Source organism: Canis lupus, unplaced genomic scaffold (assembly GCF_011100685.1).
Source record: "Canis lupus familiaris isolate Mischka breed German Shepherd unplaced genomic scaffold, alternate assembly UU_Cfam_GSD_1.0 chrUn_S1627H1818, whole genome shotgun sequence".
In the NCBI taxonomy this organism is placed as follows: domain Eukaryota; kingdom Metazoa; phylum Chordata; class Mammalia; order Carnivora; family Canidae; genus Canis; species Canis lupus.
Window position 1 is genome coordinate 219,999 of NW_023330469.1, and position 26,309 is coordinate 246,307.

At 48.6% G+C, this 26,309-nt stretch overlaps 1 long non-coding RNA gene across 1 annotated transcript; it reads right to left on the bottom strand.

Annotated features, from left to right (window-relative positions):
- Positions 1 to 426: 426 nt before the first annotated feature.
- On the bottom strand, positions 427 to 16,539 carry LOC119878441. Its single transcript, XR_005386901.1, has 3 exons — positions 16,495 to 16,539; positions 13,423 to 13,495; positions 427 to 816 (listed from the first exon to the last, which is right to left on the bottom strand). It is a non-coding gene; the product is annotated as an uncharacterized LOC119878441 (long non-coding RNA).
- Between the last annotated feature and the right edge of the window lie 9,770 nt (positions 16,540 to 26,309).

Here is a 26,309-nt window from a genome sequence, read left to right on the forward strand (position 1 = left end):
TAAGAATTTTATATCAGAAGGAAAGAAAAACACTTATGAACACGTATAATGCCTCCTCAACCTGAAAAGCAGGAACAGATAATAAATAGCAAAAATAAGATAAAAATACTTCTAGTATAATAGACACCATATTGCAAGTGCATTTAAAATTAGCAATGCATAACATTTATTTCCTTGACATTTGTCTTCCAAAGAGTTCAAAGTGTTTCAGTGTCAGTTGAAACAGGGGAAGAATCTCAGGGAAGGATCCTTCACATAATAATAGGACCATTGGTAATAATGTCTCTCAGTTCTTTCCAAATCCATAAAGATGCATTTCCTGATGAGTGACTGAGCTGTGAAGAAAGAGATGAGAAACCCTCATCCCTCTGAATTACTTGTGTCAGAATATTTTAACCAGAGTACTACGGATAGTAAATTATCCTTATTAACAGGAAATACGTCTCACATTGGAATCTGAGCAATCAGATGGGCAGAGAAAAAAGGCTTTGACTGGCTCTTCATCTTTTAAAGATAAAGGAGAGCTTTTCTATGTACAAAGTCAGTTGTCAAGATAGCCTTAGGGAATGAGTCTGCAGCATCAAATCCCGATGCACAGCCGGTATGCCCGCACCCCAGGTCTCCCTGATCCCAAATCCCTGGGCCTGTCCCCCAACAGACCCTGCCAAGCTGAGGTCATTTGCAATTGCTCTCTCAGGAGCTCCAGGGAAGGGGGAAAGAGCTAGATAGGATGGGAGGGGACGCAAGGAGGCCAAGAAAATGAAGGTCTTTCCTCTTTAAGTTCAGGGTTCGAACAGGTCCATCCATCCCAGGCCCCTGTGAAGAAGAGGTAAAATTTACATTACTTCAGTTACAGGAAAAAAACAAAAGTTTGCAGCTTAATGTCCTAGAAAGCCCCACAATAGAATAAGAACTGAGCCCACCCCAAGGGCTGGAAGCGCCTATTAGAATGAGAACAGAGGTCAATGTCCTTGAAGGCCCCATATCAAAATGTAAACAGAACTTGAGGAATTACTCCAGCCCTTCTGGAGGTCCCTGAGACAAGTCCTAAAAACTAAGCAAAAACCCACCACGAGGTCCAAGTCCCTGCTCCTCTGTGTCGGGTGAACTTGGACGCAAACTCGAGTTTGGAAATCAACCCTTGTGTGTTTGCATCAGTGTCAGCTCCATAGTGGTTTCTCAGATTCACAATCTTGGGCACAACACCCCCATGTCCCCTCCCACCTGGGCTGAACCCCTATCCCCTCCCACCCAGGTTGACACTCAGTCACCTCCCCGCCCACAACAGCTGGGCACAGGCCCTCACACAGGTGTCACGGGCATGGTGGGCACTCCCGCCATGCCCGGCCTCCCAGAGGAAGGAAGGAGGTTTCGGCAGTACACACTCCCATGGTGGCCCCAGGGCTCCCTGCCCAGCACGGCAGCTCGTGAGAAGTTGGGGTCTGTTTCCCTGACGCCTGCTCCTCCTCCCCAGTTTTCCCACAGGAAATGAAGGAGGAGGCCCTGGTCTCCTCCAGGGACATCACGCAGGTAGACTTGGACTTCAACAGGACGTTCGGCAGCCACACCATATTTTGGGATGGCTAGGGGGTCAGGTGAGGCTGCTGGGCCAGGGGGATTCGGGGCCCTGAGGGAGGCCCGGGTCCTTCCGGGTAGGGAAAATGGGGCTTCTGAGGCCGGGGGAGCAATAGAAGCCAAAAACACACTGCTCCATGGTAGGATGTTGGGGATGACTCCCGTGCCCACACTCCCGATGCCTCGGGGATGAGGAACCCAGTAGGATGGGGCCTTCAGGTGTTGCCATGGGAGCTGAACACCAAAGGGGAGAGGGACGGCCCCATGAGAAGCAGGGGATGGGGTGTGGGACGTGGGGGGAAGAACCGGACCTGGTGACCAGGCTGCATGGCCACTGCTGGAGCAGGACAAACATCGATCCCATGAGGGTCAGATGGGCCAGAGTGACACCCACTCTTGATGCTTTATATTATTCTAAATTCTATGCATTTAATTTGAGACAATTTGCAATTTGAAAACATACATAGTATAATGATCCCCAGATAATGTTGCTGGTCCAGCCAGGGCAGGGGCAGGTGTCACTGCAAACCCCAGACTAGTCGCCTTTAACTGTAGACATCTCCTTGTGCATCTTAAAGGAAGGAGATGCCCTGTGTCCGCAGGCCCCCCACGACATCCCCCTCATTCCCCACTTCCACACCATCCCCCTACATCATCATCCCCATTGGCATCCCACCTACACCATCCCCCTTAAACCCACACAGCCCCACACAATCCCCACTCACACTATACCCCAACACCATCACCCCTACACCATCCCCCACACTCCACCACCATCATAACCTTGCCCCCACACCATCCACCACCACACCATCAGCCCTCAGCAAGGACCCGGTGCAGGTGCCCCCTGTGGGACATGCTCAGCCTCCCCGGGTTTCTCTGGATACCCTGCTCCCATCAGAAGCCTGGGTGTCCCATAGAATACCCAGGGGTTACAGGGAGGAGGGAAGACAGGGAACCCCCAACAGGGTGAGTACAGGTGAGTGGTGCAGAGGACCCACTGTGCCCTGCCTCTGCCCACTGTCCCTCATTTAGCATACACACCCCGCAGGACACCAGCCCCTAACCCATGGGGATCTGGGCTGGCCTGGCCCTGGGCTCTGTGAGGGTTGGGGTGATTTGAGCCTCCGCCCCAGGCCCAACACAAAGACTAATGGGACCCAGCCCACATGGCCCTGGCCAGCCCTGGATTCTGGCCCTGGGCTGAGCGAGCCCTCTCACAGCTGAATGTTGACTCCTGGACCCTGGGGTAGGATGGTGGGCCCCACCCACACCCACACCAGGAGGCAGACTCCTCCAGGTGCTGGGGTGCCAGGGAGCCTGAGGCCGGGTTCCAGCTGCCCTATTGGGACCCAGAGCAGAAGCCCATGAGTTGCAGGTCCATGTCAGCTCTGCTGTCCTCAGAACCATCTCTCAGACTGAAACCTCAGGACACACGCCCCCACCCAGAGTCCACACATGCTCCCAGGTGGGGGACTCCAGCACCTGCCCCCCAACCCATGTCATTCTTGCCCTCCCCTAAAGGACAGAAAGGTCTCCCTCCCCAGGGGAAGGCATGCACCCTCAGCTCTGAGCCCGTTTGCTGTAGAAAGTCAATAAAGTGTTGTGGTGCGAAAATGCACAGCCAGCCCGTTTCTGTGTCTCCCAGAACACTTTTCACGGGGCATGGAAAGACCCCCAGAGAGGAGGACGGGGTACCACCTAGGCCCCACCAGCCCCTGCAGGGGCGCCGCCAGCAACACCCAGCTGACATCCCAACGTGCCTTCCACTGGACCAGATGCCGGGGTCAAGACGCAACAGACTTTACTGGGACTCAGGCTACGCCCCGCGGGCCAGGAGGGCCTGGGACAGAGTGACAGCCAGGAAGCCTCAGGTCACCAGGGTCTGTGCAAAGCGACCCGGAGGTCTGTGCTCCCTCTGTACAGGAGGCTGTGGCTGGCTGGGTGTGGGGCACTTCCTCACCTCACTGCATTCCCTTGACTGTGTGCCTGGGGCAGAGAGGGCCTGCAGGGCGGTCAGCATGGCCCTAGAAGGGATGTCAGGACAGTAGGCCCTTGTGTTGTGCCCAACATTGTGAATCTGAGAAACCACTGAGGAGCCAACACCATTGCAAACTCCCAAGGATTTCTTTACAAGCTGGAGCTTGTGTCCAAGTGCACCCGACACAGCAGAGCAGGGACTTGGACCCCGAGACTAAAAGGCATAGCAGCTTTATAGGGGCCAGTGGCCCATGGGATATGCAGAAAGTTGCACAGTCATGTCAGTTCACACGCAGGTGGCCGATTGAATTACACCTTACCCTATAGTATCCACTTGAGCTGGCCTATTACTTTGGTCAGAATCGGCGCACAGATTTGGCGGGCACAAAGCGGGGTTACATTGTTATGAGCTGATTTCTGATTAGAGTGTGTTGAGCAGCCTGACTAGGGTGGGGCAGCGCCTTAAGCAACAATCAGGTCATGTCAGGGTCATAGGGGAAGTGCGGGTGTAGCACAAAATGGAATCAGTCCTGCTCTGTGTGCCCAGGGGTAGGAGATTTTTGTTAAATTTCCTGGGTCCCACACTTGCAGCTCATGCACCTGGGCCACCCGCACCAGGTGGACTCAGCCTGCACACCTTGTGGTGCTGGATAACTCACACCAGCATATGGAGGGCATCCTCCTCACCCTAGTGAGTAGGGGCTGGGTGAGCATGGGTCTCGGCCTGAAGGCCAGGCAGCACAGCAGACTGAAGAACCCCAGCCCCATCCCCACCCCGACTCCCACACACAGGCAGCCCCAGGGCTCCCGCCATGGGCAACCAGCTCCTCAGGAGCTCCCCCCAGAGTGTCCCGAAGGTCTGGCTCCCTGCTGGCGAGGCATCGGGGAGAATAGAAGCACCCGGCGCCTGGCGGGACCCACTGCAGGTCATGAGAATGTGGTTGAGCCGGAATTTCCAGCTCAGCTAACCCTCCAGCTGAAAGTCATTGCACCAGCGAGCACAGGGTCAGCCAGGAGACCCCAGCTAGCTGCCCAGATCCAGCACCAGAAATGATGTTGTGCCAACCATTTCGGCATTTGGGTGACCCAGCCAGAGGATCCGATAGCTGCACGTGATAGCTGCATGTGATAGACACACACACACCCTAAAACCAACAAAAGTCAGAATCCCCCCAATGTTGTCAAAAAGTAGCCGGATGATTCCATACACGATGCTGTGGTCCCCAAAAGGATACATGAAAGATGGTATAAACCACGACTGCAGAGGTGTCAGAGGTACGGAGATGTGCCTGGTGGGTTCCAACAAGAGGCCCAGAGGGGAAGGAAGCATCCTACGGAGGGGGGGGGCCCTCCTTGGAAAGGACACCAGGTCCCTGTGAAGGCTACGGAGGGTGAAATCTGTCCTCCTCCCTTTCAGCTTCTGGTTTTCCTCCTAAATGCCATTTTCCTCAATGAAAATAGCAAAAATTTATTTTATGTTTTTAAATTTCTTTTTACAGGTGTCCAATTCATATGAATTCTTTCTTCAGCAAGGGTGTCATTCAGGAAAGAAGGAGAGATAAAGATTTCCCAGACAGACAAAGTATAAAGGAGTTCATGACCACTAAACCAGTCCAGTAAGGAATTTTAAGAGGGATTCTTCTAGTGGGGGAAAAAAAGAGACCAAAAGCAACAAAGACTAGAAAGGACCAGAGAACGTCACCAGAAACACCAACTCTACCGGTAACACAAAGGCAATAAGTTCATATTTTTCAATAATCACTCTGAATGCTGATAGAAAAATTGCTCCAATCAAAAGATATAGGGTATCAGAGTAGCTTAAAAAACAGGATCCGGGATGCCTGGGTGGCTCAGGGGTTGAGCCTCTGCCTTTGACTCAGGCTGTGATCCTGGAGTCTGGGATCCAGTCCCATATTGGGCTCCTGGTGGGGAGCATGCTTTTCTCTCTGCCTAATTTTCTGCCTCTCTCTCTCTCTCACTCCCTCATAAATAAAATCGTTATTAAAAAAACAAGATCCATCTGTATGCTGCCTACAAGATGCTCACGTTAGACCTATAGACACCGGGAGATTGAAAGTCAGGGGATGGAAAACCATCTATCACGGTAATGGATACCATACGAAAGCTGGAGGACCCATACTTATATCAGACTAACTAGATTTGAAACCAAACCCTGGGGGACACCTGGTGGGTCAGTGGTTGAGCATCTGCCTTCGGCGCAGGGTGTGATCCTAGGATCCCAGGACCGAGTCCCACATCGGCCTCCCTGTGTGGAGCCTGCCTCTCCTTCTGCCTATGTTTCTGCCTCTGCTGCTCTGTGTGTCTCTCATGAATAAATAAATAAAATATTTACATTTCAAAAAAGAAAGAACAAATACTGTAAGAAGAGATGAAGAAGGGCATTATTTCATAATTAAAAAGACTATCAAGATGAAACAACTAAATATTTATGCTGCCAACATGGGGGTACCTAAATATAGAAACCAATTAACAACAAACTTACAGGAACTCACTGATAATAATACAATGACAGCAGATTTTCACACCCACTTATGGCAATGGACCGATCATCTATACAGAAAATCAACAAGGGAACAATAGCCTTGACACACTGGACCACAGGGACTCAACAGATATAGTCTGAACATTTCAACCTAAAGCAGAGTACACATTCCTTTCAAGTGCACATGGGACATTCTCCAGAACAGATCATATCATGGGCCACAAATCAGCCCTAAACAGGTACAACAGGTACAAGAAGGTTGATATAACACCCTGTACATTGTCGGACCACGACGCTATGAAACTCGAAGTCGACAGTAAGAAAAAATTTGGACAGACCAAAAATACGTTGAGTTTATGATCATCCTACTAGAGAATGGAGCAACCAGGAAATTAAAGAGGAAATTTAAAACAAACGAAAATGAAAACATGTTTCTCCAAGCCTCTTGGATGCAGCAAAGGCAGTCCTAAGAGGGAAGTACATATCAATACAGGCCTACCTCAAGAAACAAGAAGTCTCCAATACACAGCCTAACCCTACACCTTAAGGACCTGGAAAAGAAATAGAAAACAAAGCCTAAAGCTTATAGAAGAGGGGAAAAATAGAGATGAGAGCAGAAATAAACAATACAGAATCAACGAAGCAGTAGAATGGAATAACGAAACAAAGAGATGGTTCTTCAAAATAATTAATAAATTGAATCAAGCCCTAGCCAGCCTTATCAACAAGAAAGAGAAAGACCTAAATAAATAAAATCACAAATGAGAGAAGAGAGATCACAATCAACACCAGAAAAATAAGACAACTATAAGAGAACACTATGAAAGATTATACGCTAACAAACTGGGAGACCTGGAAGAAATGGACAAATCCCTAGAAATGTCAAACGAGGAAACCTAAATAGGAGGAAATAGAAAATGTGAACAGACATATAAAAGCAAAGGAATTGAATCAGCAAGGCACCTGGGTGCCTCAGTGGTTGAGCATCTGCTTTGGCTCAGGTCATGATCCCAGGGTCCTGGGGGATCACGTCCCACATCAGGCTCCCTGCATGGAGCCTCATTTTCCCTCTGCCTATACCTCTGCCTCTCTGTGTCTCTCATGAATACATAGATAAAATCTTTAAAAAAGAACAAAGATAAAAAAGAGAATGGTCCCAAATAAAATCACAAAGGAAAAGAGAAATAACAACCAACACTAGAGAAATACAAACGATTATAAGAGAACATTATGAAAAATTATATGCCAGCAACCAAGAACCTGGAAGAAATAGATCAATTACTGGAAATATATAACATAGCAAAAATGAAGAAGGAAGAAATAAGAAACTTGAACAGACAGATAACCAGCAAAGAATTTGAATCAGCATTCAAGGATCTCCCGACCGTAGATGCTTAGATCAATAGAACAGAATGGAAAGCCGAAACAAGATACAAACCTGTAACTCTATGATCCATTAATCGACAACAAGGCAGGAAGGAATATCCAAAGTCACAAAGACAGTCTCTTCAACAAACCCTAACCCTGACCGCAGGATAAGAACAAATGGTGTTGGGAAAACCAGGCAGCCACATGCAGAAGAATGAAACTGGACCACTTTCTTACACCATCTATATAAAAAATAAATTCAAAATGGATGAAAGACCTAAATGTGAGACCTGAAACCATACAAAGAAGAAAAGATAGGCAGCAACATCTATGACATTGGCCATTGGATCCTCTTTCTAGATATGCCTCTGAGGTGAGGGAAACAAAAGCAAAAATACTATTGGGACTTCATCAAATTGAAAAGTTTCTGCAAAGTGAAGGAAACAACCAAAGCTAAAAGGCAACATACAGGAGGAGGGGCAAGATGGCGGAAGAGTAGGGTCCCCAAGTCACCTGTACCCACCAAATTACCTAACTAACCTTCAAATCATCCTGAAAATCTACGAATTCGGCCTGAGATTTAAAAAGAGACCAGATCGAATGCTACAGTATGAAAAGTTCGCACATCTATCAAGGTAGGAAGATGGGGGAAAAGAAATAAAGAAACAAAGGGCATCCAAGGGGAGGGGTCCTGCGAAGAGCCAGGCTATGGCCACAGCGAGTGCCCCCCAGTCAGGAGAGCTCTGTCCCAGAGAAGCAGGAGCTGAACCAACCTTCCAGGGTGGAATTGGGCCCGCAGGGAGTCAGCGCAGGACCTTGGAGGGCGGGGATGCCCTCGGGCTCCCTGGGACACTAACAGACACCTGCATTCCCAAGAGAGTCCACTGAGCTCACTAAGGGGTACACGGCACATGCATTGACCCTGGAGCAGCTCCAAGGGGCTCGGGCGGTGGCTCTGTGCTGAAGGGGCTGCACGAACCTGGGAGGGGCTTGGCTGCGGCGCCTAGGGCAGAGGAAAAGGCTCCGGGCAGAGGGGGCTGTGAGGCTTCAGGAGCAGCTCAGTGGGGCTGGGGAGGCGGTTTGGTGGAGAGGCGGCTGCACGGCCAGGAGCTCGAATCCAACAGTGCAGGCCCCGGAGGACAGGACTCCGGTACACAGCCCAGGATCTGGCCTCGCCCAAGACAGGCAGAGGCCGGGGGGGCCCAGGACCGCAAGGACCCTCCTGCCCAGAGCTGAGCAGATCAGAGGCCCTGCCCCGGAGCCTCCTGGACTGTCAGACGGACTGCTCCGGAGTAACTGGGGGGGCTGAATCCAGGTTTCCAGAGCTGGCCTCTGCCACTGGGATTGTTCCTCCTGGGGCCTCACGGGGTTAACAACCCCCACTGAGCCCTGCAACAGGCAGGGGGCAGATCAGCTCCCCAAACGGCTAACACCTGAAAATCAGCATAACAAGCCCATCCCCCAGAAGACCAGCTAGACGGACAAGTTCCAGGGGAATTCAAGGGACTTAAAGTATACAGAATAAGAAGATACTCCCCCATGTTTTTTTTTCATTTCTGATTGCTTCCCCCAACCTTTTCCCCCTTTCTTTCTTTTTCTTTCTCTTTTTATTCTCTTTTTTCCTTTCTTCTTTTTTCTTTCTCTTTTCTTTCCTTCTTTCTCTCCTCTATTTTTCTCCTTTTCCCAATACAACTTGTTTTTGACCACTGTGTACTGAGCAAAATGACTAGAAGGAAAACCTCACCTCAAAAGAAAGAATCAGAAACAGTCCTCTCTCCCACAGAGTTACAAAATCTGGATTACAATTCAATGTCAGAAAGCCAATTCAGAAGCACTATTATACAGCTACTGGTGGCTGTAGAAAAAAGCATAAAGGACTCAATAGACTCATGACTGCAGAATTTAGATCCAATCAGGCAGAAAGTAAAAATAAATTGAATGAGATGCAATCCAAACTAAAAGTCCTAACGACAAGGGTTAACGAGGTGGAAGAACAAGTGAGTGACATAGAAGACAAGTTGATGGCAAAGAGGGAAACTGAGGAAAAAAGAGACAGACAATTAAAAGACCAGAAAGACAGATTAAGGGAAATAAACGACAGCCTGAGGAAGAAAACCCTATGTGTAATTGGGGTTCCAGAGGGCGTCAAAATGGACAGAGGTCCAGAATATGTATTTGAACAAATCCTACCTGAAAACTTTCCTAATCTGGGAAGGGAAACAGGCATTAAGATCCAGGAAATAGAGAGATCCCCTCTAAAATAAATAAAAACCGTCCAACACCTCCACATTTAATAGTGAAGTTTGCAAATTTCAAAGATAAAGAAAAGATCCTTAAAGCAGCAAGAGACAAGAAATCCCTGACCTTTATGGGGAGGAGCATTAGGGTAACAGAAGACCTCTCCACAGCGACCTGGTAGGCAAGAAAGGGCTGGCAGGATATATTCAGGATCCTAAATGAGAAGAACATGCAACCAAGAATACTTTATCCAACAAGGATCTCATTCAAAATGGAAGGAGAGATAAAGAGCTTCCAAGACAGGCAGGAACTGAAAGAATAAGTGACCTCCAAACAAGCTCTGTAAGAAATTTTAAGGGGGACTCTTAAAATTCCCCTTTAAGAAGAAGTTCAGTGGAACAATCCACAAAAAACAAGGGCTGAATAGATATCATGATGACACTAAACTCATACCTTTCAATAGTAACTCTGAACTGTGAACGGGCTTAATGACCCAATCAAAAGGCACCGGGTTTCAGACTGGATAAAAAAGCAGAACCCATCAATTTGCTGTCTAAAAGAGACTCATTTTAGACAGAAGGACACCTACAGCCTGAAAATAAATGTTTGGAGAACCATTTACCATTCAAATGGTCCTCAAAAGAAAGCAGGGGTAGCCATCCTTATATCAGATAAACTAAAATTTACCCCGAAGACTGTAGTGAGAGATGAAGAGGGACAGTAAATCATACTTAAAGGATCTATCCAACAAGAGGACTTAACAATCCTCAATATATTGCCCCATATGTGAGAGCTGCCAAATATTTAAAAAAACAATTAATAACCAAAGTGAAGAAATACTTAGATAATAATACACTTATACTTGGTGACTTCAATCTAGTTCTTTCTACCCTCGATAGGTCTTCTAAGCACAACATATCCAATGAAACGAGAGCTTTAAATGATACACTGGACCAGATGGATTTCACAGAAATCTACAGAACTTTACATCCAAACTCAGCTGAATACACATTCTTCTCAAGTGCACATGGAACTTTCTCCAGAATCGACCACATACTGGGGCACAAATCGGGTCTGAACCGATACCAAAAGATTGGGATTGTCCCCTGCATATACTCAGACCATAATGCCTTGAAAGTAGAACTAAGGTATCCCTGAGTGGCACAGCAGTTTGGCGCCTGCCTTTGGCCCAGGGCGTGAATACCGAGACCTGGGATTGAATCCCACGTCGGGCTTCCGGTGCTAGAAGCCTGCTTCTCCCTCTGCCCGTGTCTCTGCCTCTCTTTCTCTCTCACTGTGTGACTATCATAAATTAAAATTAATAATAAAATAATGAAAAAAAGAAATTAGAACTAAATCACAACAAGAAGTTTGGAAGGAGCTCAAACACGTGGAGGTGAAGGATCATCCTGCTAAAAGATGAAACGGTCAACCAGGAAATTAAGGAAGGATTAAAAAGATTCATGGAAACTAATGAGAATGAACATACAACCGTTCAAAATCTTTGGGATGCAGCAAAAGCAGTCCTAAGGGGGAAATACATCACAATACGAACAGGTGCAGCCAATGTGGAAAACACTGTGGAGGGTCCTCGAGAAGTTAAAAAAAGGGGATCCCTGGGTGGTGCAGTGGTTTGGCACATGCCTTTGGCCCATGTCGCGATCCTGGAGACCCGGGATGGAATCCCATGTCGGACTCACAGTGCATGGAGCCTGCTTCTCCCTCTGCCTGTGTCTCTGCCTCTCTCTCTATGACTATCATAAAAAAAATTTATAAAAGATGTTAAAAATAGAGCTACCCTACGATTCCAAAATTGCAGAGCTAGGTATTTACCCCAAGGATACAAAAGTCGTTTAGTAGTTTCAAAGAGGGACACGCAGCCCAGTGTTTGTAGCAGCGTTATCAACAACAGCCAAACTGTGGATACAGCCCAGATGTCCATCGACTGATGAATGGGCAGAGACGATGTGGTAAATATATCCACTGCGACATCACTGGGTCATCAGAAGGGATGAAATGAAGCCATTTACAATGAAGTAGGAGAAGTGGAAAGGACTTATGCTAAATGAACTCAGTCAGTCAGAGAAAGACAGATACCAAATACCATACAATTGCATTCACAGGTGAATTTTAAGAAACCAAACAAACTGGCAAAGGGGCAGAGGGGGGGATGACAGAAGCAAACAAAAAAACCCCACACTCTTAACCACAGAGAATAAACTAATAAATACCAGAGATATGTGGGGGGATGGGGAATCAGGGGATGGGGATAGTGGAGGGCACCTGTGACCAGTACCAGGCATTCTATCCAAGGGTTGAATCACTATGTGGTAAGCCTGAAACTATATAATACTGTGTTAGAAACAGTAATTCAAGTAAAACTTTAAAATAATAATTGGTAGTATTGATGAAATATGTGTGCACTAGAGATAAAATCAGAAAGGCAACTGAAAATCCAAATAAAGAGTCTTTAGAGCCTCAAATCCCCTCCTTAGCTCAGCTCGGGAGAATCCTGCCATGTCTATTCTGACCCCAACAGAAGCCTGTATTTTGATTCTCTGGGGAGGCCACTGACTTGGTGGAGTCAGGCTATCTTTGAACCCAAAACCTAAATAGAGTGCATAAATCTAAACTGCACAAGAGGGATCCCTGGGTGGTGCAGCAGTTTGGCGCCAGCCTTTGGCCCAGGGCGCGATCCTGGAGACAGGGGATCGAATCCCACATCGGGTTCCCGGTGCATGGAGCCTGCTTCTCCCTCTGCCTATGTCTCTGCCTCTCTCTCTTTCTCTCTCTGTGACTATCATAAATAAATTTAAAAAATTAAAAAAAAATTAAAAAAATAAACTGCACAAGATACTAGGAGTCCCCGTGGAGGCACATGTCAAGATCCAAACTCTAACCATACACAGACATAACCCTAACCCTACACTTAATCATAATGTTAACCTAACCCTTAAACAAGACCCATCACTAATCGAAAACCAAACACAAACCCCAAGACCAAAACACATTCACTGAACCTTCCTGCCAACCCTCACGCTAACTCTTAATCCTATTATGAACTCTTCACCCTGACCCCTAACTTAAATCTAACCCGAACACTAACCTCTAACCCTAACCTTAAAATAAGGTATTCAAATCCTATTCCTAACCTTAACCTGTACCCTAACCTTAACCCTCTAATACTAATCCTATCTCATACCCCAAACTGTACCCTAACCCGTACCCTAAAACCAACCCCTAACCCACTCCCTAACCCTATATCTTACCCTTTTCCAAAACCGTACCATGACCCTGACCTGACCCTAACCCTAACCCCTAACCAAACACTAACCCTAACCCTAGCCCTAACCCCTATCCTAAACCTAACCCTCGCCCTAACCCTAAACCTAGCACTAACTTTAACTCTAACTCTTAACTCTAACCCCTAACTCTAACCCCTAACCCTAACTCACACCCTAACCCCTAACCCTAACTGCAAACCTAAGCCCAACACTAACTCTAACCATAACCCTAACCCCAACTCCAAAACTCGTGCCCTAATCCCTAAAGCCTAAACCCTAACCTAACTCTAAATCCTATCCCTACCCCTAACCCACATCCTAACTCCTAGCCACTGACCCTTACCCTTATCCCTCACCCTAACCTCTAATCCATAACCATAAGCATAATCACTAACACCTAACATCTAACCTAAGGCTAACCACCAACTGCCTCCCCTCCCCTGACCCTACCATTCATTCTACTCATTCACTTACCCTGTGGTTCAGAGGAGTCCGTTCTGATATGGACGTGGCCCCCAACGGCACCTCCAGAGTCCTCCAGGGGGTCCTGAGGAAGCCGGGCTTCTGTGAGTGCGGATGTGGCCCCACGTGTTCTTGGGTCATAGTCAGCAGGTCCTGAGGACACGGGTCTCCTGTCACTGTGGACTATGCTTCACATCCTCTGGAAGCCTCACAGCAAGTCCTCAGGAGTCTGGGGGCTCCTGTCAGCCTAGACATGGCCTCACATCCCCCAGAAAACTCACTGTGGGTCCTGATGAAGCTGTGGGCTCCTGTCAGCATAGACCCAGCCCCATATTTCCCGAAGCCAAAGTGCAGGTCCTGAGGAGGACAGGGGTCCTGTCAGTGTTGACGTGGCCCCACATTTTCCTCAAGCCTCACCATAAGACCTGAGGAGGCTGGGGGCTCCTGTCAGCATTGACAGGGCTCCAAATCTTCCCAAAACTTCACAGTGTGTCCTGAGGAGGCCGGAGATTCCTGTCAGTGTGCATGCGGCACCCACATCTTTCTTAAGCCTCACCAGAGGCCCTGACAAGGCTGGGGTCTTCTGTCCGCATGGACGCATACCCATATTTCCCAAAGACTAGACCAGGGGTCCTGAGGAAGTCAGCGTCCTCTTGTGTGGACATGACCACACGTACTACCAAAATGTCACTGAGGGTACTGAGGAGGCCGTGGCTCCTGTCACTCTGAATGCGGCCCCCAGCTTCCAGAAGCCTCAACTTATATCCTGAGGGGTCTGGGAGTTTCTGCCAGAGTGGACACGGTGCCACATCTTCCTGAAACCTCCCCGCGGGTCCTGAGGTGGCCCAGGGGCTCCTGTCAGCATGGATGCGGGCCCACAATTTCCTGAAGCCTCCCCGCGGATCCTGAGGTAGCTCAGGGTTTCCTATCAGGGTGTATGCGGGCCAACATCTTCCTGAAGCCTCACCGAGGGTCCTGAGAGGACCGGGGCTCCTCTCAGCGTGAACCCGGCCCAATATCCCCCTTTAGACTCCCTGCGCGTCCTGAGGAGGCTGTGGCTGATCAGGGTGGACGCGTCCCCATGTCTTCATCAGGTTTCCCCAGCACAGGCTGGCTCCTATTAGTGCAGGCAGACAAGGCCTACTGCACATGCGGGCACCCTGGGTGAGGCCTGGGCTTGGGTGCCCCCTTTGCGATGCTAGGCGCTGCAGGAGGCTGTGCAGGAGGCGGCTTGCTGGTGCAGGGGGCCGCACCTGCCTCCTTCCAGGCTCCAGCTGGGGTCTGTTAGCATTGGAAACGTCTCACTGAAAAGGAGCCCAACACCCGGCTTCCCCAGAAATACTTAAGGACAAGGAATTGGAGCCCACAGACTGCAAAATGAAATGTGGACCAGACTTTAGCAAGTCCTGCAAAATTCACTCAACTCCCTTCCACTGTGGGCGGGACTGCGGGCTGGTGCAGCCGCCCTGGAAACAGTGTGGAGGCTCCTCAGGAAGTTACAAATACAGACGCCCTGCGACCAGCTGGTGCAGGGCCTGGAGCTGACTCCGAAGATACAGATACAGTGAGACTCAGGGCACCTGCACCCCAATGTCCACAACAGCCAGGTCCACAGTAGCCACACTGTGTGAGGTATCTCGGTGCCCTCAGGCAGATGATGAATAAAGAGGATGGGAGATAGATGATGGTCATAGAGAGAGGAATGGTGCTCAGGTATCAAAGAGAAGGAGATCTTGCCATTTGCAATGATGTGGATAGAACTAGAGAAATCATGTTAAGTGAAATAAGTCAGTCGGGAAAGAGAATGACTGTGGGGTGTCATTCATAGGTGGAATTAAAGAAGCAAAGCAGATGAACATCTGTGAAGGGAAGGAAAAACAAATAAGATGAAAACAGATGCAGGAAATACAGACTCTTAATTATAGGAAACAAACTGAGGGTCGCTGGAGGGTAGGGGACGGGTGAGGGGATCACAGGGGACCGGCATGAAGGAGGGCACGTGATGTCACGTGCACTGCTGTTATCTCCAACTGGTGAATCCCTGAATTCTTCCTCTGAAAGTATAATACACTATCCGTTAATTAATTGGGTTTAAATTAAATTAAGTTAAAAAAATCAGTTGTATCAGAGCACAATCTCTGTTCTGCTCCTTCAGCTTATGCCGGGACCACCTCCCTTGTGTCTGGTTTGTTTAAGTAGGCTCCACGCCTCATCCATGGCCCAGCCCCCGGCTAGAACTCACGACCCCGACCCCGAGATCAGGACGGGAGGTGAGGTCAGGTGTCGAATGCTTAACTGACAGCCAGCCAGGGGCGCGAGAACAACACTGCTATATCCTGTGTCTCTGTGACATCGTTTGAAATAGGAAAGTGCCATGTCCCTCTCTGGCCTGCTCCTCCAATACTGATTTGCTGTCCGGGGTCATTTTGGGGGGCGGATGGATGTTATGGTTTTTTTTTTCCTATTTCTAAGATCTGCGACCATGATTTTGATTGGAATGACATTGAAACTGAGGGTGGCTTCAGGAACTGCGGACATTTTCACAAGATGAAGCTCCCACCCCCGAGCCCAGGAAGGCCTCCCAGAGCCTGGTATGGCTCAGTGCACAAGTCTTGTGCTCCTTTGTTTCTGTCTCATTATTTATTCTCTGTGATGCTCCTGAGAAGGGAGTCACGTCCTTCATTTCCTTCCTGAGTGCTCATTGTCGGGATACAGCAAGGCTATTCTGCTCTGTAGGGTCAGTTTGTGTCCCCTGACTTTACTGAACTCACTCCTTAGTTCTAACAGGCTTGATGGAGGCTCTCGACTTTCCTGTTTCTAGTACCACGTCCTTCAGCATACAGGGACAGTGTGAGTTCCCCTTCCAGTTGTGGAACCTTTGCTGTTTACAGCTTAATGTCCTAGAAAGCCCCACAATAGAATAAAAACTGAGTCCAGGCAAAGGGCAGGAAGCCCCTATTAGAATGAGAACAGAGCTCAATGCCCTAGAAGGCCCCATATCAAAATGTAAACAGAACTTGAGGAATTGCTCCAGCCCTCCTGGAGGTCCGGAGATCCAGCACTTAAAACTAAGCTAAAACCCACCTCGGGGTCCAAGTCCCTGCTCCGCTATGTCGGGTGTACTTGGATACAAGCTCGAGCTTGTAAATAAACCCTCGTGTGTTTGCATTGGTGTCGGCTTCTCAGGTGGTTTCTCAGATTCGCAATCTTGGGCAAAACAGTCTGAGAAAAAAAAACAAAACCAAAAGAAGCTCGGACGCAGGCAGAGTAAAAGCAGGGTTCTGAGAGAAGCAGTGGAGACCCGGGGTGTTGGCAGGTCTTTTGTGTAGGCCCTGGCAGATGGGGGGTGGGGTGGGGGGGGTGGGGGGATGCTCAGCCCCAGAGCCAGAGGACTCAGCGTCCCCACCCACATCCCGCCCATCAGGAGAGTCTCAGGGAGCAGCACAGCGCCGCCCACTGGAGGCCAGAGGCGCTGACGCCCACCCTGCCTCTGACCCCACAGTTGCATCTCCCAGGCAGATGTGCACCTAAGAATCAGCGCCATGGCCCATCCCGAGACCCTGCACAGACCACTCACTGCCACCAAGTTGTCGGACCACAGAGGCTGCAGAGCTTGAGCTCTGCCTGGAAAGTAGGGTCTAGCTTCCTTTGTACTTTGTGCTTTATTTTCATTTATTTTCTTTGATTCTTTTTTATTAATTGCCTTATTTTAATTTTTATGTATGTACCTTATATATTTATTATTTTTACTATTATGGTACTTTAATTGTGTTTCTTATTTTGGAATTTAGAATCTTTAACAAGCAGGCCAAAATAATCTGGTGTTTTTTATTTTGGGAGGGTAGTTGTTATTGTTTTTCTTGGTTTTCCTTTTTCTTCCTTCTTTCTTTTATGGAAAAAATAATGATATGGAGAAATTCAACTCCATAAAATAACTGAGGTAGTACTCACAGCCAGGAAGTTCATCAATACACATATATGATGTCTAATTACAGTTTAAAACAATGATTATAAAGGTAGCAGCTGGGCTGGAAAAAGAGCACAGAAGAAAACTAGAGAATTCCTACTGTAGAAATAAAAGAACTAAAATCTAGTCAGGCCAATGTTAAAAATGCTATAACTGAGATGCAGTCCCAAGTGGAAGCCTTCAAAACAAGAAAGGTTATGGACCACAGAGGCAGACATAGGGAACTCAGCCACTTATTAAAACAATAACATTCATATCATAGGAGACTCAGATGATGAAGAGAGAGAAAAGGTGGGCCTTGCTCAGCCATTAGAAAAGACAAATGGCCACCATTTGATTCAACGTGGATGGAACAGGAAGGTATCATGCTGAGTGAAGTAAGTCAATCGGAGAAGGACAAACATTGTATGTTCTCATTCACTTGGGGAATATAAATAAGAGTGAAAGGGAATATAAGGGAAGGGAGAAGAAATGTGTGGAAAATATCAGAAATGGAGACAGAACATAAAGACTCCTAACTCTGAGAAATGAACTAGGGGTGATGGAAGGGGAGGAGGATGGGGGTGGGGGTGAATGGGTGACGTGTACTGAGGGGGGCACTTGACGGGATGAGCACTGGGTGTTATTCTGTATGTGGGCAAATTGAACACCAATAAAAAGTAAATTTATTATTAGAAAGAAAGAAAGAAAAAGTGGCATCTGGGTGGCTCAGTCAGTTAAGCTTCTGCCTTAGGCTCAGATCATGATCCAGGTCCCAAGGCAGGCTCCCTGAAGCAGGGAACCTGCTTCTCCCTCTCCATCTGCCCCTCTCACTAATGGTTTTTCTCTCCTCTCTCTCTCAAATAAATAAATAACATCCTGAAAAAGAAACAAACAGAAGGAAGAGAAATCTCCCATGTATTAGAATTTCAAAGAAGTTGTCCAGACATTCCACCCTCAAGTTGATTAGCATAGCCTCCCACTCTTATGTGTGGAATACACATAGTAACTTCCTTCTACAAAATATAATATGAAAATCTTAATATAAAAATAAAAATAATAATAATAATAATAATAAAATCACTTTACTATGGAGAAAGCTGACAAACACTACCTCAGCAAGATGATCAGATCAATACCAAGACTGATAAATCATGTTGATAATATCTATCCTTTATATGATATAATAAAAATGGCAGTATATCTCTGTATATAATCCACAAAAACAGTTCAATGATGAGATAAACAACAGACATGTCCCAACTGAGGTAAATTTTACAAAATACTCTACTTCTCAAAGTGTTCCAGTTCAACAACAACAAGGAAAGGCTGAAAGACTGTCACAATCCAGAGGAGCCTAAGAAAACACGAGTACAAATGCAATGTGATATGAAGGATAGTAACTTAGCAAAATCTAAGGAAATCTGAATAACGTATGGTCTTTGGTTAATGCGACTATTTTAATATTGATTCATTAGCTAATATTTGTACCGGACTAATATAACACCACAATCATATCCCTGCCCCACACCATTCACCACCACACCACCGGCCTCCAGCAAGGACCCAGTGCAGCTGCCCCCCTGTGGGACATGCTCAGCCTCCCCAGGGTTCTCTGGATACCCTGCTCCCATCAGAAGCCCGATTGTCCCATAGAGAACCCAGGGCTTGCAGGGAGGAGGGAAGGCAATGATCCCTGAAATGGTGGGTGCAGGTGAGTGGTGCAGAGGACACATTGGGCCCTGCCTCCGCCCACTGTCCCTCCTGGAGGTCGACACACCCTGCACAGGACACCAGCCCCTAACCCAAAGGGACCTGGGCTGACCTGGCCCCGTGCTCTGTGGGGGCTGAGGTGATTTGAGCCCCACCCAGGCCCAACACAAAGACTAATGGGATCCAGGCCCCCATGGTCCTGGCTAGCCCTGGATTCTGGCACAGGATGAGTGAGCCCTCTCACAGCTGGACGTGGCCTCTTGGGCCCTGTGTGTGCCACACAGATCCAGGTCACTGACCTAGGGCAGGCTAGGGGATCCCGGGACAACCCATGGTGGGGAGAGGATGGATAGGCCGGTTGGCCCCACCTGACCCCACACCAGGAGGCAGGCTCCAGGTATTGGGTATTGGGGCCCCAGAGGGCCCAAGGCCGGGGTCCAGCTGCCCTGTGGGTCCCAGTGCAGGAGCCCATGAGCTGCAGGTCCAGGTCATCTCTGCTGTCCTCAAAACAGTCACTCAGGCTGAAAACTCAGGACACACGCCCCCACCCAGAGTCCACACATGCTCCCACAATGTGGACCCTAGCACCCGCCCCCCCCCACACTGTGTGATTCTTGCCCTCCCCTAAAGGACAGAAAGGTCTCCCTCCCCAGGGGAAGGCTCACATTAGGCTCTGAGCCTGTTTGCTGTAAAAAATCAATAAAGTTTTGTGGTGCGAAAATGCATAGCCAGGCCATTTCTGTGTCTCCCAGAACTCTGCATGGGGCGTGGAGAGATACCCAGAGAGGAGGAGGGGGCACCATCCAGGCCCCAAACAGCCCCTGCAGGGGCGCCACCAGGTACACACAGCTGACGTCCCCACGGGCCTTCCAGGGGCGGCCAGATGCCAGGGTCAGGACCCACAGACTTTCCTGGGACTCAGGCTCTGCCCACTGGGCCAGGAGGGGCTGGGACAGAGTGACAGCCAGGGAGCTTCAGGTCACCAGGGTCTGTGCACAGCGACCTGGGAGGTCTGTGCTCCCTCTGTCCTGATGAACGAGGATGGCCGAGTTCTGGGGCACTTATTCCCTGTCCCCACATCCCCAGTGCCTGTGTGCCTGCGGCACAGAGGGCCTGTGGGGCGGTCAGCGTGGCCCTGGAAGGGATGCCAGGACACCAGGCCCTAGTGTTGTGCCCAAGATTGTAAATCAGGGAAACCACCAAGGAGCCAACACCGATGGAAACTCCCGAGGGTTTCTTTACAAGCTGGAGCTTGGGTGAAATTGCACCCAACACAGCGGAGCAGGGACATGGATCCCGAGACTAAGAGGCATAGCAGCTTTATAGGGGCCAGTGGCACATGGGATTCACAGAAAGTTGCACGATCATGCCGGTCCACAAGCTGGTGGCTGATTGAATTACACCTTACCCTATAGTATCCAATTGAGCTGGCCTATTACTTTGGTCAGAATCGTCGCACAGTTTTGGGGGACACAAAGCAGGGTTACATTGTTATAAGCCGATTTCCAATTAGGGTGTGCCCAGCGGCCTGACTAGGGTGGGGCAGCACCTTAAGCAATAAGCAGGTCATGTGGGGGTCATAGGGGAGGTGGCGGGTGTAGCACAAAATGGAATCAGTTCTGCCCTGCTTGTCCAGGAGTAGGGGATTTTTGTTAACTTTCCTGGGTCCCACACTTGCAGCTCATGCACCTCGGCTACCCTGACCAGGTGGACTCAGCCTGCACACCTTGTGGTGCTGGATCTCTCACACCAGCGTGTGGAGGGCACCCTCCTTGCCCTAGTGAGCAGGGGCTGGATGAGCATGGGGCTCGCCACAAGGCCAGGCAGCACAGGGGACCGAAAACCCCAGCCCTCACCCCAACTCGACTCCCACACACAGGCAGCAACAGGGCTCTCCGCCATGGGCAGCTCCTCAGGATCTCCCCCAGGCAGCGCTGAGGTCTGGCTCCCTGATAGAGAGGCATCAGGGAGAAGAGAAGCAGCCTGTGCTCAGCGGGACCCCCTGCTGGGCATGGGAATGTGGCAGAGTCGGAACTTCAAGCTCAGCTGACCCTCCAGAGGAAAGTCACTGCAGGAGCGAGCCCCGAGTAAGCAAGGAGAACCCAGCTATCTGCCCAGCTACAGCACCAGAAATGATGTTGGCCAACCATTTCGGCATTTGGGTGACCCAGCCAGAGGATCAGATACCTGCACGTGATATCTGCATGTGATAGACACACACAAACCCAAAACCAACAAAAGTCGGAATCCCCCAATGTTGTCAAACAGCAGTCGATAGTTACATACATGACGCTGTGGTCCCCAATAGGATACATAGGAAGACGCTATAAACCATGACTGCAGAGGTACTGGAGGCACTGGAGATGTGCCTGCTGGGTTTCAAAAAGGAGCACAGAGAGGTGGAAAGCATCCTACGGAAGGGGTGCCCCTCCTAGGAAAGGACACCAGGTCCCTGTGAAGGCTACTGGATGGTGAATCTGTCCTCCTCTCTTTCAGCTTCTGGTTTTCCTCCTCTTTTGTTCTTCCTAATTCTAGTTTAGCCTCCACCCTGCATCCAAGACTATGACCAAAGAGGCTTCAGTTATGACATCGCAGTCCTAAAGGAGGCCTGAGCTCTGGCTACCGTGTTCAGAAATGGTCATTGCCTAGGTGTATGCTGATCCCCCGAAGTCGTGGCTTCACGGCTCTTCTCTCCCTGCAGAACGAGGGGAAACCACAGGTCTTACAATGAAAGACGCCCACTTACACTGAGGCAGGACTATCCCTTGTGGAGGACGTCATCTGGGCTAAGTAGGATTAGTGGGGCGATCAAGAATAGTTCGCAGGTGAGACATAAGCAAACACTTACCTTTGATGTCATGCTTTATTGTTCATCCATTTATTATTTGTTAAATATTTTCGTTTCATGTCCTCTCTATACCCAACATGGAGTTCAAACTCACAACCCTGAGATCAAGATCCCCCAACCAGGCCAGCCAGGCACCCCAGTGCCATGTTTCATAACTCTTTGCTTCCTTGCCTATCTCTGCATCGAACTGGAACATTAAGTCCTGGACGGGAAGCTTTAGTTTACCTCCAAATCCTAGAACGTTCTCACTGTATCCCAATCCTAGATTGACATTTACCATTGAATAGCACTTTAAATAAATAGTAAAATAACTACTACAGTAAAGGAAATTATCAACTTTTCACGTGTGTGGGCCCTGTTCCCTGGGCTCCCAGGGAAGCTATGGTTTCTTTCACATTGATCACGTCCAAATGACTCCACCACACCTCAAAGCGTGGGCTCAGTTTCTGCCCTGACACATGCAAGACCCCTGCTTCAATTAACATGTATCAATCAATCAAAGAGAGCCTGACCGGCTCAGTGTGGTTCGTAAGAACATGGGACTCTTGTTCTTGGGGTAGCAAGTTCTAGCCCCATGTTGACTGTAGAGATTACAGAAAAATAAAATCTTAAAAAAATCAATCAGTTGATCTTGGAGAGACATAGCCCCGGATCCCACAAGGGCAGAGAGCGAACTGACAGTTCTACGCACAATATTATAAGCAGCAGTGCACAAAATCTGAACTTTCAGAAGTCTCCTAGAGTGGGGGGACACACCAGCCTTAAGGTGTTCAGGTGGAGGGGGAGGAGCAAGATGGCGGAAGAGTAGGGTCTCCAAAATCACCTGTCTCCACCAAACTACCTAGAAAACCTTCAAATTATCCTGAAATCTATGAATTCGGCCTGAGATTTAAAGAGAGACCAGCTGGAATGCTACAGTGAGAAGAGTTCGCGCTTCTATCAAGGTAGGAAGACGGGGAAAAAGAAATAAAGAAACAAAGGCCTCCAAGGGGGAGGGGCCCCGCGAGGAGCCGGGCTGAGGCCGGGGCGAGTGTCCCCAGGACAGGAGAGCCCCGTCCCGGAGGAGCAGGAGCTGCACCGACCTTCCCCGGGCGGAAAGGGGCTCGCGGGGAAGTGGAGCAGGACCCAGGAGAGAGGGGATGCCCTCGGGCTCCCGGGGACAGTAACAGCAACTGCGCACCCAGGAGAGTGCGCCGAGCTCCCTAAGGGCTGCAGCGCGGGCGGCGGGAACCGGCGGGACCAGGAAAGCAGCTCGGAGGGGCTCGGGCGGCGGCTCCGCGGAGGGGGCTGCGCGCCCTGGGAGCAGCTCGGAGGGGCTCGGGCAAGAGGAAGAGGCTCCGTGCGGAGGGGGCTGCGCGGTTCCAGGAGCAGCTCGGAGGGGCTCGGGCGGCGGCTCCGCGGAGGGGGCTGCGCGGCCCGGGAGCGCGAATCACCAGCGCAGGCTCCGGAGCACAGGGCGCCGGGACAACAGCCCAGGATCCCGCCTCCCCCGGGACAGGCAGATGGCCGGGAGGGCCCAGGACAGCAAGGACGCTCCTGCCCCAGCTGAGCACATCAGCGGCCCCGCCCCGGAGCCTCCAGGCCCTGCCAGACGGAGTTCCTGCCGGAGCTGAATCCAGGGCTCCAGAGCTGCCCCGCCACAGGGGCTGTTCCTCCTGCGGCCTCACGGGGTAAACAACCCCCACTGAGCCCTGCACCAGGCAGGGGCACAGCAGCTCCCCCAACTGCTAACACCTGAAAATCAGCACAACAGGCCCCTCCCCCAGAACGACCAGCTAGCACGGACAACTTACAGGAGAAGCCAAGGGACTTAAAGTTACCACAGAATCAGAAGATACTCCCCCGGTGGTTCTTTTTTTTGTTTGTTTGTTTTTGTTGTTTGTTTTTGGTGTTTTGTTTTGCTTTTTGATTTGTTTCCTTCACCCACCCCCTTTTTTTTCTCCCTTTCTTTTTTCTTTCTCTTTTTCTTCTTTTTTTTTTTTCGTTTGTTTTTTTTCTTTTTCTTCCCTTTTTTTTCTCTTTCTCTTTTCGTTCCTTCTTTCTCTCCTATCTTTTTCTCTTTTTCCCAATACAACTTGCTTTTGGCCACCTCCTGCACTGAGCAAATGACTAGAAGGAAAACCTCACCTCAAAGAAAAGAATCAGAAACAGTCCTCTCTCCCACAGAGTTACAAAATCTGGATTACAATTCAATGTCAGAAAGCCAATTCAGAAGCACTATATACAGCTACTGGTGGCTCTAGAAAAAAGTATTAAAGGACTCAAGAGACTTCATGACTGCAGAACTTTAGAAGCTAATCAGGCAGAAATTAAAAATCAATTGAATGAGATGCAATCCAAACTAGAAGTTCCTAACGACGAGGGTTAACGAGGTGGAAGAACGAGTGAGTGACCTAGAAGACAAGTTAGATAGCAAAGAGGGAAACTGAGGAAAAAAGAGACAAACAATTTAAGACCATGAAGATAGATTAAGGGAAATAAACGACAGCCTGAGGAAGAAAACCTACGTTTAATTGGGTGTCCCGAGGGCGCCGAAAGGGACAGAGGGCCAGAATATGTATTTGAACAAATTCTAGCTGAAAACTTTCCTAATCTGGGAAGGGAAACAGGCCATTCAGATCCAGGAAATAGAGAGATCCCCCCCTAAAATCAATAAAACCGTTCAAACACCTCGACATTTAATTGTGAAGCTTTGCCAAATTCCAAGATAAAGAGAAGATCCTTTAAAGCGCAAGAGACAAGAAATCCCTGACTTTTATGGGGAGGAGTATTAGGGTAACAGCAGACCTCTCCACAGAGACCTGGCAGGCCAGAAAGGGCTGGCAGGATATATTTCAGGGTCCTAAATGAGAAGAACATGCAACCAAGAATACTTTATCCAGGCAAGGCTCTCATTCAAAATGGAAGGAGAGATAAAGAGGCTTCCAAGACAGGCAGCAACTAAAAGAATATGTGACCTCCAAACCAGCTCTGCAAGAAATTTTAAGGGGGCCTCTTAAAATTCCCTTTAAGAAGAAGTTCAGTGGAACAGTCCACAAAAACAACAGACTGAATAGATATCATGATGACACTAAACTCATATCTCTCAATAGTAACTCTGAATGTGAACGGGCTTAATGACCCCCTCAAAAGGCGCAGGGTTTCAGACTGGATAAAAAAGCAGGACCCATCTATTTGCTGCTACAAGAGACTCATTTTAGACAGAAGGACACCTACAGCCTGAAAATAAAAGGTTGGAGAACCATTTACATTCGAATGGTCCTCAAAAGAAAGCAGGGTAGCCATCCTTATATCAGATAAACTAAAATTTACCCCAAAGACTGTAGTGAGAGATGAAGAGGGACACTATATCATACTTAAAGGATCTATTCAACAAGAGGACTTAACAATCCTCAATATAATATGCTCCGAATGTGGGAGCTGCCAAATATATAAATCAATTATTAACCAAAGTGAAGAAATACTTAGATAATAATACACTTATACTTGGTTGACTTCAAATCTAGCTCTTTCTATACTCGATAGGTCTTCTAAGCACAACATCTCCAAAGAAACGAGAGCTTTAAATGATACACTGGACCAGATGGATTTCACAGATATCTACAGAACTTTACATTCCAAACTCAACTGAATACACATTCTTCTCAAGCGCACATGGAACTTTCTCCAGAATAGACCACATATTGGGTCACAAATCGGGTCTGAACCGATACCAAAAGATTGGATTGTCCCCTGCATATTCTCGGACCATAATGCCTTGAAATTAGAACTAAATTCACAACAGAAGTTTGGAAGGACCTCAAACACGTGGATGGTTACTAGTACATCCTACTAAAAGATGAATAGGGTCAACCAGGAAATTAAGGAAGAATGAATCTAAAAAGATTAGGCATGGAACTAATGAGGTAATGCAAGTATTAGCGAACCGGTTTCAAAATCTTTGGGCGATTGCAGCCCAAAGCAAGTCCTAAGGGGGAACATACATCGCCAATACACTGCATCCATTCAAAAACTGGAAAGAACTCAATACAAAAGCTAACCTTACACATAAAGGAGCTAGAGAGAAAAACAGCAAATAGATCCTACACCCAAGAGAAGAAGGGAGTTAATAAAGATTCGAGCAGAACTCAACGAAATCGAGACCAGAAGAACGTGGAACAGATCAACAGAACCAGGAGTTGGTCTTTGAAAGAATTAATAGGGATCCCTGGGTGGCAGCGGTTGGCGCCTGCCTTTGGCCCCAGGGCGTGATCCTGGAGACCCGGGATCTAATCCCACATCGGCTCCCAGTGCATGGAGCCTGTCTCCCTCTGCCTGGTCTCTGCTCTCTCTCTGTGATATCATAAATAAAAAAAAAAAAAAGAATTAATAACATAGATAAACCATAGCCAG